General features: G+C 41.7%; 1 protein-coding gene across 1 annotated transcript in view; it reads left to right on the top strand.

Moving 5' to 3' along the window:
• The first annotated feature begins 279 nt into the window (after positions 1–279).
• Positions 280–14,484, top strand: part of TPPP (tubulin polymerization promoting protein) — a 57,690-nt gene continuing 43,485 nt past the window's right edge. Inside the window, exon 1 of the mRNA XM_061346309.1 lies at positions 280–484. The gene's annotated coding sequence lies outside the window, so the exon portion shown is untranslated. The remainder of the gene's footprint in view (positions 485–14,484) is intronic.

The raw sequence follows: 14,484 nt of genomic DNA, 5'->3' as shown, positions 1-14,484 counted from the left end.
TCGACACGGCAGAAGCTGCTGGACCTGGCGCAGCGGGGGTAGGGGAGCCGCTACCCAGCCCCTCGTCGCCTCCAGCTCCTGGCGACGGGAACTATGAAGGAACCAGCGCCTCCCGGTTTCCCCTGCACCTGCCCTTGCCCACTTGCAGCCGAGCACCGGGCAGCGAGAGGGAGGAGAGGGCAGCGGCGCCGCCAGCCGTAACCAACCATTTAAGGCAGCAAAGGCAGCAGCTACCCCTGCGCTAATTCATTACCTCAGGTTCTGCGGGGGGCGGGAGCGACCGCCCGCAGACAGCCCGCCCGGCCTATGGGGGCGAGCGGCGGAAGGGCGGGCAGGCGGTGCCGGGCTCTCGCCAATGCCTGGGCAGCGGGGGCGGTGCCTGCCGGAGCCACCGCGCCGGCTTCACACGGGCAGCCGATAGCCGCGGAGCCTGGGCAAGCGTCAGGTTGGGCTGGCGGGACCTGCCACCCCTCGAGAGCCGGTGGTAAGCGGGCACCTCCTGCCGGGCGGGCAAGGGGAGACTCTCTTTTTGGGGTGTGTGTGAGGTGTATGTGCTTCTCTTGCTCTCTCTCTCCTCTTCAGCACGCTGGTTGATTGATTTCTGTTAGGTTAGCGAAGACGCAAGAGGAGGGTGCTGGCACGTTGGCGGAGCTGCCCCGAGCTGGCGGCCCCCGGTGGCGCGGCGCTACTGGCGGCTCCCTACCGTTCACCGCCTTCACAGCTCAGAGGGGCGCAGGGCGCCCTGCCCTGCTGCGCGCTGCAGTTATGTAACGTCCGCGGGGGGCTGCGGGCACGGCAGCGGCGGCAGCTTCCCCGCATCAGCCTTAACCCCCTCGCTGCCTCCTCTCATTCGTCTGCATCCCTCCCGCGGGAGACCCGGGGAAGGAATCGGCGGGGAGAAGGGCTCGGTGTGAAGCTGCAGTCCTGTGACTGCTCATCGGGATGGGCCTCGGCAGGCGCATCTCTCCGCCATCCGGGACGGGATGCGCGGCCGCGACTTCTGCGGGGCGAGAGGAGGCTGTTTGACGGGAGCTGTTCGATCCGAACGTGGATAGGCGATGCTGGTAGCTGGCAAGCCCGGTCTCTGCCTGCGGGCGGCTCCCGGAGGAGCTGCGGGAAAGATCCACCTTGCGCGCACACGTTCTGCTGTTAGCTGTTGTTGAGAGACGACAAACCCTCAACCGCTGCAGCTGCTGCTTGTCGTGCAGAGCAGGCGGTCCCCTTTTGTGGAGATTGATGGGTAAAGACGACTTGTCTTTTATTTTTTTTCACTTTTTAATGCCCAGATGTTGGCTGAAGGGGCTTTGTCTCTGCCAGCCGCTCCTCTATGGCGTTCTCCAAGGAAACCAGCATCAGATGAGGGCGATTGTTGATGGACTGCAGTGTAACATCCGCACGTAGAAAAGCCGAGTGCAATACTCCAGGGTGAAAAGCAGGATGAGACAGAATCCTGTGAATTAATCTGCGACCGCGGCTAGCTAGCCTGAAAACAAATACACACGCATACACAAATAAGCAGCGGTTGCACGTATTTCTTCAGTTCTGGGTAAAAGTACCTGGTGAAATCCTTCCACGGGTAAGGTGTTGAACACACATGTGAAGTGTGTGTCTTAAACATCAGTAGCGTTTAATCTTGCAATAGATGCTGACAGGCAATTTCCCTATTCGTGTTTGCTGGGTCCACAGGGGAAATTCTCTATTTTATAGAGAATTGCATAACGGCTTATGTTTATTTAAAAAGAAAAGGAGGGGCAAAACCAACCCCCAGCCTGAAATGAAACACGTGATAGGAGACTGTTTTCACTGACTGGGACTTCATGCTGCTTTGTCAACCAGTATCATTAAATAGCATGCTTTAGAAAGTTGGCAAGCATTAGCATGATAATGTAACATTAAAATTATTTCTTTTATTCCTCTAGTGGTGTGAAAACTTAGGGGGAAATGGAGAAATACCATACACTTTCATAGTCTCAAGCTTAAAATAGCATGACTGTTTATTGAGTGTATATAATTATTTATTTTTAAGCTGTTGATGGACATTTTTCTGATCCTTTAGTGGTGAGGCACTTCTTTTTCATATTATGTTTTTTTACAGGCCCAACTCAATCTCACCCTTCCCAAATCTAAAATAAAATGCTGTTTTGTATACTTTTTTACATCTCTGGGGCATGGCCATATTCCTTTAAATAGTCTCTATCATCTGTAACTGCTGAAGTGTATGCCCAGTATTAAATCATAGTACAGTGTAATGCTTAGACAGCATGCCATGCAAGGATCAAATTGCAGATAAAGTTCACATAGGAATCTCCTGCAGTGCTTGCACTTGACCCTCATAAATGTAAGAAAAGATGTTTATAAATGGAAATACACATCCAGCAGGTAGTTCTTTCTGTGCCAAATTTAAGCTGTGGATTGGCTGTGGTGCAGAATAATGTATTTAATTTTTATAGTAGATACATTCAGCTGTATGATAGAGGTTAATTTTTGTACCTTGAGCTTAATGGGGGGGGGGGGGAAGGCTTTAAAGGAAAAAAAGGCTCTTTAAAGGAGGGGGGCTAGGTAATTATGTCAGTTTATGTTTAGTGGATTTAGTGTATTCTGATTGTAGAGAGAGACAATTAATTACACTTCATATATCTCAGCATGCTTTAGAGAAGAAACCAAACAATGTTTAAACTTGCTCCAGATTATAAAATAAAATGTAAATTAAAATAATATCATATTTTTCTTGCTTTGCATACATTGATTATGTAAGTCTTCAGTGTGAGAGTGTGACTGTATTCACAAGCCTGTATCACTGTATGAAGAAAAACTTACAACAAGAACAGTCTTTCCTGTGGTATCATCACTCAATGATGTCATGTCGTTTCTATTTGTACATGCATACTGCTTGCAGCAATGAAATGAACTCTTTCCAGCAAGCAACAAACTGGGATTTTTTTCTTCCTCCAAAACCCATTTTTATGCCATGTGTAACTGAAATCAAACACAGATATTGAAGTTTTACCCCTAGGGTTTTCTCTGCCTTGCTGGCATGACTGGCATGGGCATAAGTGCTTCTAGGTGCCTCTGTCAGTTGAGAAGAAATATTTTGCTTACTGTTTGTATTGCCATGGTGTCTGGGAGCTGTGATCAGGGACCTTAACTAGCATGTTAGGTGCAATATAACCATGGAACAAGATTTTGGGCCTGGACCCCAAAGTGTTATGGACCAAAATAAAAAACAAGACACTGTAAATGGTACAAAAAAGAGCAAATGTAGCTGTTAGAAAGCATACAATGGTATGTGTGTGCATTATCCAGCTATGTATTTTATCTTTCTTGTATGTTAGACCAAAGGGAATTGTAGAACCTCATGTAAGACTTGCACAGTTCTCTGAGGGAAGTTCTGGTATCAAAGGATACTCTTGGGACCTGGGACCTGTGAATAATGGTTTGATTTTGGGGGATTTTGTTTAACTTGACTAAATGCTGCAAGTTGAAATAAAAAAACCCCAAACCCTACACTGACCCAATATGAAATATTTTATCTTCAGGCTACTTAGTTTTTAATATTCTTTAAATTTCAGGTATTTTTTTTAATTTTTGAGACTGAGCTTTTATTTCAAGATCAAAGTGTTGTACAGGAAAAATCACATTGTTTTGCCTTTTCCCCACTGTTTCCTATAAGCTGCTTCAGCTCTTTATTTGCTTCAACAAAAAGTACTTAGGAACAAACACACCTTCAGCAGAAAGAAAGTTTTTAGTGAGTGTTATCACCCTGCCTATCCCAAATTGCCCATACATAAAAGTACTGCAAGGATTTCCCATTGCAGTGTAGTCTGGTTATTTGAATACTTGGAAATAGTAGTGAAAGTAGCTGTGCACTGAGTGAATATTATTGGTAATATACACCAATAAAAAAATTGTCATTTAATAACAGGGCTTGTACATGTGGTACAGGACAAGTACACATAGCCTGTTTAGGTTTCAGGACACGTTTTCTGACTGGGTATTTATCTGAAGTGCTGACTGAGCAGAAAAGAATGATTTTGTGCTGGTCATTTTTCTTGGCTCACAGTGATACATCCATCAAAAACAGATGGGAAGGTTTTCTATATTGTTGTTATGTGTAGTGGGTGGGCAATTCAGTTTGCTTCTGCTAAAGGGGAATCTTAACTGTGTCAGGACTCAAAGACTGATGTGGAGATTAGGTTCTTACTCTTGCCAGTTGTCTTCAGGCTCCCTTTTTCTTTTCCTCCTTATCTTCCCCTGCCTCATATTGACCTGAGTGTGTGAGATGAACTTACCTTGTCCTGGATAGAAAACCAAGAGCTAGAAACCAAGAATATACAGAGCAAAGCTTCAGTGCATTATGTGGCAGATGAAAGGACAAAAATAAATATTAAGTTCAACTGTTTTAAATAGTGTTACGAAGTTAATTATTTCCCAGCTTGGCTAAACTCAAGAGTATGCTTGTTTGTTAGTGTTCATATAGTGGAGCAATCATCAAAATGAGCATGGGGAAAGTTTAAAAAAAAAAAAAAAAGATAATTGATAATTAAGGATGTAACAGTTTTAGCTTGGATCTCTGAGGGATGCAGTCCTAGTTCAAAGAGGTTCTTAAATGCACATTTGAGGTTCCTATTGGGAACAGTTCTATTGGGTCAGTGCTAAGGCAACTCTTGCAGTGGAAATTCAAATGCTTAGAGGTCTTGCTCACAAAAACATTTTTTTATTGTTGGTGACTCTGCTTATTTTTAAATTAAAACCAAATCTGTATCTGCCTGTCTCATCCAATTTCACTATCAGAAACCATGGCCATTACTCAAACAGTTCATCCTACAGGACCTCATAGGTGTGAAAGAATTTATTGATTTAGAAAGGGAAGGACTCTCCTATTTTGTACTGAGCTATGGATAGTTTAAAAAAAATGTACTTAAAGATGAATTTATTTTTTGAGGTTCAGACAAAACTGAAGCAGCAGACTTGTAAGTCCATAAGGGATCTTCAGACAATCTAATCTGACTCATGTACTTGTTACTTTTAACTATTTATCTGAGATGAGTAATGTACATTTGATAGAAGTCTGCTAGAGATGGCAGCGTATCTTCCGTGTTAAATGGAGCCTAATGTGCAGATGTCAGGATATGAAATATTTTCAGCTATTCTTATTAGTGTTTCCAATGGTTGATTGTCTCTCCCTAAGAAAGTCTTATTTCTAATTTATATTGGCATAGCCTGAATTTTCAGCTGTTGAGTTTTTTGATATCTTTGACAGTAAAGAGACATTTTGTATGTGATGCAGTTTCTCTGCAAAGGTATTTGGATACCTCACTGAAGTGACTTCAATCACCTGACAAATTCCACTGGTGGAATTCTGTCTTTTACAGTAAAACATCTTGTCTCATGACTTTGTAGCTGTCATACCATATGTAATTCTTTGCTTGGAGGTGATGCTGAGTAACTATTAAATCGTACAGTGCTTTCAAGACCTTGTGTATGTGATACAGTGGTATTATAGTATATTGCAGAGCTAGATAAGAGTGAGTTAGTTAGATAGTTTTTGTGTAGTTTCAAGTATTATCAGGTGAACATGCATCTTTTAAAAGAAAAAAGTTCTAACAGGTCAATTGCTGATAAATGTGTGTGTGACTGTATAGGTGCTTTGTTTATGCATATGTGAAGAAGTGATATTTTATGAAGTGGTTCTTTGGAATGGAAGAATGTAATTTACTAAGAACTAAATTTTGTATGTAAGTGATATTGTAGCGGTAACTATGTAGATGGGTAACAATTGTTTTTGGAAATAGAATGGTAACAGTCATTTGTCAGCAGTCAATTATCTCTGTGCTAGATAATGTGCTTTCTAAGGTTGTTCCTTTAAAGGCATATATAACTTCACAGTCTGACATACTGTGTTGCTAAGGAGGAACATTGGAGTACTTGAGTAACCACCTTTTTGTTACTCTGTGTGTGTGTGTCCTGCAAAAGGTCTTAATGTGGCTGTATGAAATAATCAGCCTTGTCCATAGATCCATGTATATTGTTAAGAGAACTCAAGGTTTAACGGTGCAGTTCCTCATAAAGCCTGTGAAAGGATTTAATTTTCTTTAAAGGTGGGTTTGAATGCAGATGGAGATGTGTTAGCTTTGCTTGGTCTGCAGTATTCCCTGCTCATTTTCCTTCTGTGCTATATGATAGGGAAAATGGGTGGCTCTCATTCACTTGAACATCAGATGTGCAGAAATATACCCAGAGCAGAACTCAGAAGAGAAATGCCTTAATTCTGATTCCTACAGATAGCTGTGAAGGAAGCTTAAGGGAAGCTTTAAGAGCATTGTCTAAAGCACTGCGTTTTATTAGGAGAATGTTGCATTTCTCCAGCTGTTTATCCCTTCCTTCAGCTTGGATGTTTATGTGAAAATGTGGGATAAAGATTCCATCTGCTGTACTTTGTCTCTGCTGTTTTTATTTGGCATAAATTATTACAGACAGAAAATAAATGAGAATTCATTTTAACCGTGGTTCTGTAATATTTTTAAAACAAGGGAAAGATAGATCAAGTACTAAAGTAAAACAGATGCAGTCAGAGAAATTCAAATGCCTTACACAAATTGATAATGTTATGAATCCATTTCACTCATAAAAATAGCATCTCTTGTCCTCATTGAAAATTTCTGCTGGAGGGTCTTGAGAAATTTTAGATGGCAGTTATTTGTGGTGCAGTGGATAAGTTTTACCAACTGTACATAAACAGATTCTGATAAGAATTACAGCTTAAGCACTTGTGTGATTACCAACACTTGATGTGCAGGAAGGAGTAGCAGGAGAATGGAAGGTAAGAACAGGTAACAACATAAAACTACTAGGTTATGTGACTGCGGTCAGAATTCTTTGTAGTATGCCATTTCTCTAAAAGCCAATGACCTTTTAGGTTCAAGACCCTAAGAAACATCTTTAGGAAGGCTGGAAGTTTAGCTAGGTTGAGGAGCTGAGAACATGAGTGTGGAGAGGTTGAGGCTGATAACACTTACAGGAGAATGGTGCAGAAATAGGAAGCTTATAGTGAGGTTAAACCAGAATGTTAACAACATTGTTCTTCAGATCTTTATGTGTTAACAGACTTACATTGACTTGCTGGCTGTGTTAACTGCATTGCAAAGGGTCCACTATCTTTCTACTTTCCCCCTACTTTATTTCTAGTTCTCAATAAAATCAATGGATTCCTGAATACTATTTTCTTGAGCATTCATTGAAATGTATGATGTGATCACATGCATGACAGATGCTGTCTTACTGAATGTAGAATCTTTTTCTTTTCTTGGCCAACTAAATACATGTATGGATGGTTTTGCTGATTAATCTGTTGTATTTTCCCTCTTTTGGAAGATGAGGATGTGAAGAAGACCAGTTGGATAAAATTCGTCCACAAACTAGGGATTTTTTTGGTCTGAATACCTGTTACAAAGAGCAAGAGTGTTGCAAAGCCTATATATTCATACTTGTCTTGAGGACTAGCAAAAATTGAATAGAATGCTTGAAAGATTATGTTTTTATACCTGCTGGTGACATTTTGCAGGTGTTAGAACAGTATCTTTGCTTATTAATCTAGGGTTTGTGCTGTGGATTACCTTCCCTTCTCACTTAACAGATCATGGAGACAAAACGTGCAACAGAATTGCTGGGTGGCAAGAAGGCTGCAGAAAGACTGTCTGGGGAATCTCTGTTTTGGTTTATATCTTGGTAGATATTTAGGGTACATTTAAGGGTACCATCTCCACTCTGCCTTTTGGCCAAAGCCCTATGATGTGACTGTAAGCAAAGCAGGACCTTGCACTTTACATAAAAACAGCAGCAAAAGGATTTGCAGAACAAAAGTAAATTGAGGACAGAACTTGTAGATTTTTGCGGCTTATTCGTGTGAGACATATCATCAATCTTAGCAGTTGCCTGAACTGAGGTCTGCTTGATGCTTGAATGCTTTCTGCCATTAAATAGCCTGCATTGAAAGTTTTCCTTAGTTCAGAGGACTTTTGACCTCATTTTACCCAATTCTTGGTTAGTAAATATTTTAAAGAACAAATGGTTTCAAAATAAGTTGCCTTTCCTATTAACTGGATTATATCTGATGCTGTAATAAGTAACTGGTGTTCTAGTCTTTTGTACTGTCTTAGACAAATACTCATTTCCATGGCAGTTAATGCTGCAAGACTTCCATTAAAAACTGTTTTTGTAATACTTCCTGCAAATGAAAGCAATTCAACTTATACTGGGACAGAATATTCCTAGTGTGCTAGGAGCAAGCTGGACAAAACAAATAAGAAAGTACATGGCAGAGCCCAAAAAGATAGGTAGTCACACCTTTGGTAGTTTCCTGTTGACTTATTTTGTTGTTGTGGGAAAAGCATTTTTTAGTATGGTGATCATAAACTGCGTTTATACAGTTGCAGTTAGTGAGACTATGCTTGTATTTCCTTCATAGAGTCAGAGAATGCTGGTTCTTCAGAGCATTCCATGCAATCCTCTACCTACTATCTGTGGCCTGATAATTAAAGCAGTGTAGAGTATGGGTCCTATGGTCATCATTATGGTCTGAACTCCGGCAGCAGGACAGACATTTTTCTTTATCCCTCTGCTTTGGTTCTTTGGTTCCCCTGTCTGTGACATGGCAGTGATGATAACTTCTGTTACAAATACAAGCTGTCTATACTTGCTGAGCAGATTAGCCATGCATTAGTTCTCAGGTACAGGGCAGGTGTAGTGAAGTCTGACCATCAAGGTTACATGCATATTCTGTAGAGTTGCATAAGCTTCTAAAATTGCTGGCAAAAGTACTCTTGAGTTTTAGTAAGGTTTCAGGTCTTCCTCGCTGGTGCTGAGAGATGGGTTATTTCAAAGAGCAGTTCTCCCAAATCTAAAACAAAGCCACACCAGATTTCCTGCAGTATGCTGACACCTGGAAAGGATGTGGGTAAGTGAAAGAGTGTAAATGAATATAAATCTTTAAGTAGAGCTGACAGTTGGTCAGTACTGAGTCTTTGTGCTTATTTAATGTGTTCCTGGTATTCATGCAGCTATACGAAATTGGCAACTGAAATTCACAGAAACAGTAACTGCGTATCCCCTCAGTCTTGGAAGAATCCACGTTAATACGCAACTTTATCTAGAGGAGTTCTCCCAGCTATCTGTCTGCAGATGAGTATGTATTGTAATCTCTGGCTGGAAGGAAGTTTATATGAGAAGACTTTTTCTAATGGGTTAGGCATGTGCTGAGAGCACGGATCTGCACTTTCAGTCTATTTTAGCATGAATTAGTCATGACCTCAGTTAGTTTGATCCCTAGCTTAATCTGTCTGTATAGATATCTCTGTATAATGTGCTGTATATTTACCTATTGTAGAGTGAGAGAAGGCATGAGAACTGTTGAGGTTTTTTTAATGATACCAAAGCAGTATTACATGACACGGACTATAGCAGTTCATAGCACACCACCTAGTTGTCTAAATAATCTGTTGGTTTCTGAAACGCCCTTTTTTGTGACAATTGTCTTTTCACAAAGCCTTCTGAACTCTAGCATCTGCTTATACCCTTTTCTTAATGTCTTACATGGCTGCTTTTGGTGATGTGGACCTGCTAGGTTGGAGTCAGCAGTAGATACAGAGGATGGGATTGACTGCTATATTCCTGCCTTCATTCCCTCTGCTGGCTCTGGAAAGGTAGTGTTATCTGAGTGCAAGTTAGACTTTGGGGATGGTGATGAAAGGCACTTCTTTGGTTATCTGTAACTGTTACAGTCTACATCTACACAGCCCATACTTTTGAACAGTGTCTTAATTTTGATTTAAGAATTTTAGAATTGGCATTTTAGTGTAGCCACTTTTTTGTCACTTCTGCATACCACCCTACTGTGGCCTCTCCCCAGATTACTGCTAATCTTCTAGCAGAAGCTAGCAAACATGTAATCCCTTTGTCCAGGGAAAAATGGGTGAGACTCAAAATTGCGTTTGATCTTGAATTCTTGGCAAACAAGTTATTCTTTATTTCTCTTTGAGAGATCATTTCTTCAACATGACATGATCTCCTTCCTCATCAATAATCACTAAAAAAAGTTAAAGGAGCTGACCCCATTAAACATTTTATTTCATATCCTGTGTTGTGTAATTCTTTACCTTCTAATACAGTATATTAATGTACATATTCTCTTCGGAGTGTGTTCTTTCAGTGTTAAGAAACAAATTTTAAGATGAGACTAAGTCAATATTTTCATAAACCAGATAGCTTTTTAGTAAATCCATGCTGTCAGGTGGGATTTTAAGAAGTAAATTGTAATTATGGTTCATCAAGACAAGGAGCATCCATGACAATTTTTGGCAACCAGTGTGGGTTTGAGCTCATAATTTGAAACCACAAGTTGCTTTTTACCACACATTTCTGCTGTGATGTGCATAGTTGAGTTATGGGTGACATGGAATTAGGCAAAGCAAAGTACTGACCCTGGCTAAAGAAACATTTTTCTTCAGAAGATACTTAAATTTAGGCATGTTGGTTTTTTTTAATTTCAGATGAGACAGTGGAATAGGTGTTTTTATAGTTTGTAAATTGTGCAATTGTTGATTCTTTCAAGGATATTCACACTGACTATAGCCTCTTGACAGAATTGCTGAGAGCAAGAAGGTGTTATACCTGAAAATGTCTTGGAAGGTTTATTTGGCACAAGATAAAATTGCAAAATGGTAAGAGATACTTAGCAGATCTCCACCTTCTTTTGTCTTGTTACTTGCTTACAGGTGTAACTGGTTTTTGATATTCTATACAGCTTTTTGCTGATGTGTGCCCTTCCTCATTCTCCCTCTTGCCAGTTAGAGTTATCCTAGAAAATTTCTGATTCTAGTTTCGAGCTCCAGTGAATTTGAAATGGTGTAAGCTTGGAAGAGAGTTCTGCTTTTGGAAGTCAAGCTTCCTTGAAGATGAATCATAGATCTTAATGGCTAGGGATATTAAGGATAACAGGAAGGGATTCTACAGGTACATAGCAAATAACAGACTAGGGAGAACGTAGGCCCTCTCAGGAAGCTCCTGGGTGAACTGGCTACACAGGATTTGGAGAAGGCTGAGGTTCTGAATAACTTCTTTGCCTCGGTCTTCTCTAGCAAAGGCTCTGACCGCACCACCCAAGTCTTGGAAGGCAGACGCAGGGACTGTGAGAATGAAGACCTTGGGCCCACTGTAGGAGAGGATCTGGTCTGAGACTATCTTAAAAACCTGAAAGTGCACAAGTCCATGGGACCTAATGAGATCCATCTGCGGGTCCTGAAGGAGCTGGCAAATGAAGTTGCTAAGCCACTGGCCATCATATTTGAAAAATCATGGCAGTCAGGTGAAGTTCCCGACGACTGGAAAAAGGGAAATATAACCCCCATTTTCAAGAAGGGGAAAATGGATGACCCGGGGAATTACAGACCAGTCAGTCTCACCTCTGTGCCTGGCAAAATCTTGGAGCAGATTCTCCTGGAAGGCATGTTAAGGCACATGAAAATCAACAAGGTGCTTGGTGACAGCCAGCATGGCTTCACTAAGGGGAAATCCTGCCTTGACCAATTTGGTGGCCTTTTATGATGGGGCTACAGAACTGATGGACAGAGGTAAAGCAATTGATGTCATCTACCTGGATTTGTGTAAAGCGTTTGACACTGTCCCACACGACATCCTTGTCTCTAAATTGGAGAGACATCAATTTGATGAATGGACCACTCGATGGATAAAGAACTGGCTGGATGGCCTCACACGAAGAGTTGTGGTCAATGGCTCAATGTCCAGCTGGACACCAGTAACGAGTGGTGTCCCTCAGGTATCGGTGTTGGGACTGGTCTTGTTCAACATCTTTGTCGCTGACATAGACAGTGGGATGGAGTGCGCCCTCAGCGAGTTTGCCGATGACACCAAGCTGTGTGGTTCAGTTGATATGCTGGAGGGAAGGAATGCCATCCAGAGGGACCTTGACACGCTTGTGAGGTGGGCTGATGCCAACCTCATGAAGTTTAACCATGCCAAGTACAAGGTCCTACTCCTGGGTTGGAGCAATCCCAGACACAGCTACAGGCTGGGCAGAGAAGAGATTCAGAGCAGCCCTGTGGAGAAGGATTTGGGGGGTGCTGGGCAATGAGAAAATGAACATAAGCTGGCAGTGTGCACTTGCAGCCCAGAAAGCCAACCGTATCCTGGGCTGCATCAAAAGGAGCTTGACCAGCAGGTCGAAGCAGGTGATCCTGCCCCTCTACTCTGCTCTTGTGAGACCTCACTTGGAGTATTGTGTGCAATTCTGGTGTCCTCAACATAAAAAGGACATGGATCTGTTGGAACAAGTCCAGAGGAGGGCCACGAGAATGATCAGGGGACTGGAGCACCTCCCATATGAAGATAGGCTGAGAAAGTTGGGGCTGTTCAGCCTGGAGAAGAGAAGGCTGCATGGAGACCTCATAGCAGCCTTCCAGTATCTGAAGGGGGCCTATAAGATCCTGGGGATGGACTCTTCATTAGGGACTGTAGTGATAGGACAAGCGGTAATGGGTTCAAACTTAAACCAGGGAAGTTTAGATTGGATATAAGGAGGAAATTCTTTCCTGTGAGGGTGGTGAGGCACTGGAATAGGTTTGCCTAGGGAGGTTGTGAATGCTCCATCCTTGGCAGTGTTCAAGGCCAGGTTGGACGACGCCTTGAGTGATACGGTTTAGTGTGAGGTGTCCCTGCCCATGGCAGGGGGTTTGGAACTTGATGATCTTAAGTTCCTTTCCAACCCTAACTATTCTATGATTCTATGATAATGTAATCCTCTTTTGCATAGATTGTGTCATCAGTGTTTTTGTTTTCTTCCTATTTTCTCTCACCATTGTTGTGGTAGAAAATAATGTGGGTAGCTGGATGAATTGGACAGTTTAGACCAATCTATTTTGGAAAAAAACCCTATACATCTCTAGTACTTGGACCTTACAGTTTACTGTGGGTGCTTATTGTTTTGGTGTTTGTGTTGGGTGACTTTCAGAAAAGTTTATTGAGGTAAAATTGCTGACCTTTGGAGAGCAGGCAGGCAGAAGAGGAAATAGAATTGGGAATTGAATTGATTACGTTTTTAACTTTTTAATGAACTTTACATTTTCAAGCTCTTTCTCTTCCCCTCTTTGTGCTTTTCCTTTTATTTCACAGTTGCACATATAACTCACAGGCTATGGTTACTAAATTCCTATTGTATTAATTTTAATTTAGCGTTTTGGTTTGTTGGCCAAAACTTATGCTGACAGTGTAAACAAAATAGAAGGATACCCAAGCTCAAGATGCAGCAAGGTTTTTAAGCATTTACTGGAATGTTTTCAAAATTGATAATAGAGCTTTGGCTATGCTGCATCTGTAAAGGACAAAGGACCTTCACTATAGTTTTTATTCAAAGGTTGTTTCTAATCATGAAGCTGAAAAATAGCTGCTGCATTACAGGTAGTTATGGTTAATCCAGTGTGCAGGAAAAGGTATGCCTTGGTTGTTGAAGTGACAGAGGCTAAGCAGTATTAGAAGTGGTAAAATTTTAGGATTGTTTCCATTGCTGAGGAGTTTGTATTGAATTACAGTATATAAGACAAATAATTTTTTGTCTGATGCAGAAAAAGACATTAATTAGAAATAAATACCAATCTTTGCATGTGTTAGTCATGTACATGTACAGCTGTGGCTTTAGAATAATAGATGAGGTAAGTATGGTGAACTTTCCAGCCCTTATCTATTATTTGCCAAACTTCTGATACCTGAGGCATACCTTTATGGGTTATAATTTGTAGCAGCACCACAGATGTGAGTCTGAGCAACAGCCTTCCTTTAGGTGTTGGGACAGCAACAGTGCACCCTATCCCTAGGCTTTTCAGTGCCTCTTATTTTTGCCAAGCTAAGATGTATGGGCAGAAGACAAAGGCTTCGATGACATGCTTCTGGCATGTTAGGGTTTTTTTTTTCTTTTTTGCTACACATTCAATGTATTTAATTTTTCCATTAATAATTAAAAAGCCACAATCTACAAAATAAATGGCTATTTATTACAGGCTGGATCAATGGGCCGTGGCTAGTGGTATGAGGTTCAACAAGGCAAAGTGCCAGGTTCTGCATTTGTGCCACACTCCCTTGCAGTGCTCCAGGCTTGGGGAAAAGTGGCTGGAAAGCTGTCCATGGAAAAGGACCTGGGGGTGCTGATTGATACCTGCTGAACATGAGCCAGCTTGTGCCCAGGCAGCCAAGAAGAACAATGGCATCCTGGTCTGCATCAGAAATAGTGTAGCCAGCAGGGCCAAGGAAGTGATCATCCCCTGTACTTGGCACTGGTGAGGCCATATCTCCAATACTCTGTTCAGTTCTGGACCCCTCACTACAATGTCTATAAAAGAAAGAGATGTTGAATTGGGTCCAGAGAAGGGCAATGAAGCTGATAAAGGATCTGGAGAATAAGTCTTAAGGAGCAGCTGAGGA

This window comes from Neopsephotus bourkii, unplaced genomic scaffold (genome assembly GCF_033783945.1).
Source record: "Neopsephotus bourkii isolate Nb327-2 ecotype Australia unplaced genomic scaffold, CSIRO-AGI_Nbou_v1 NB_272, whole genome shotgun sequence".
NCBI lineage: Eukaryota > Metazoa > Chordata > Aves > Psittaciformes > Psittacidae > Neopsephotus > Neopsephotus bourkii.
Note: the sequence above shows the minus strand (reverse complement) of the source record. Positions and strands in the feature narration are given on the sequence as shown.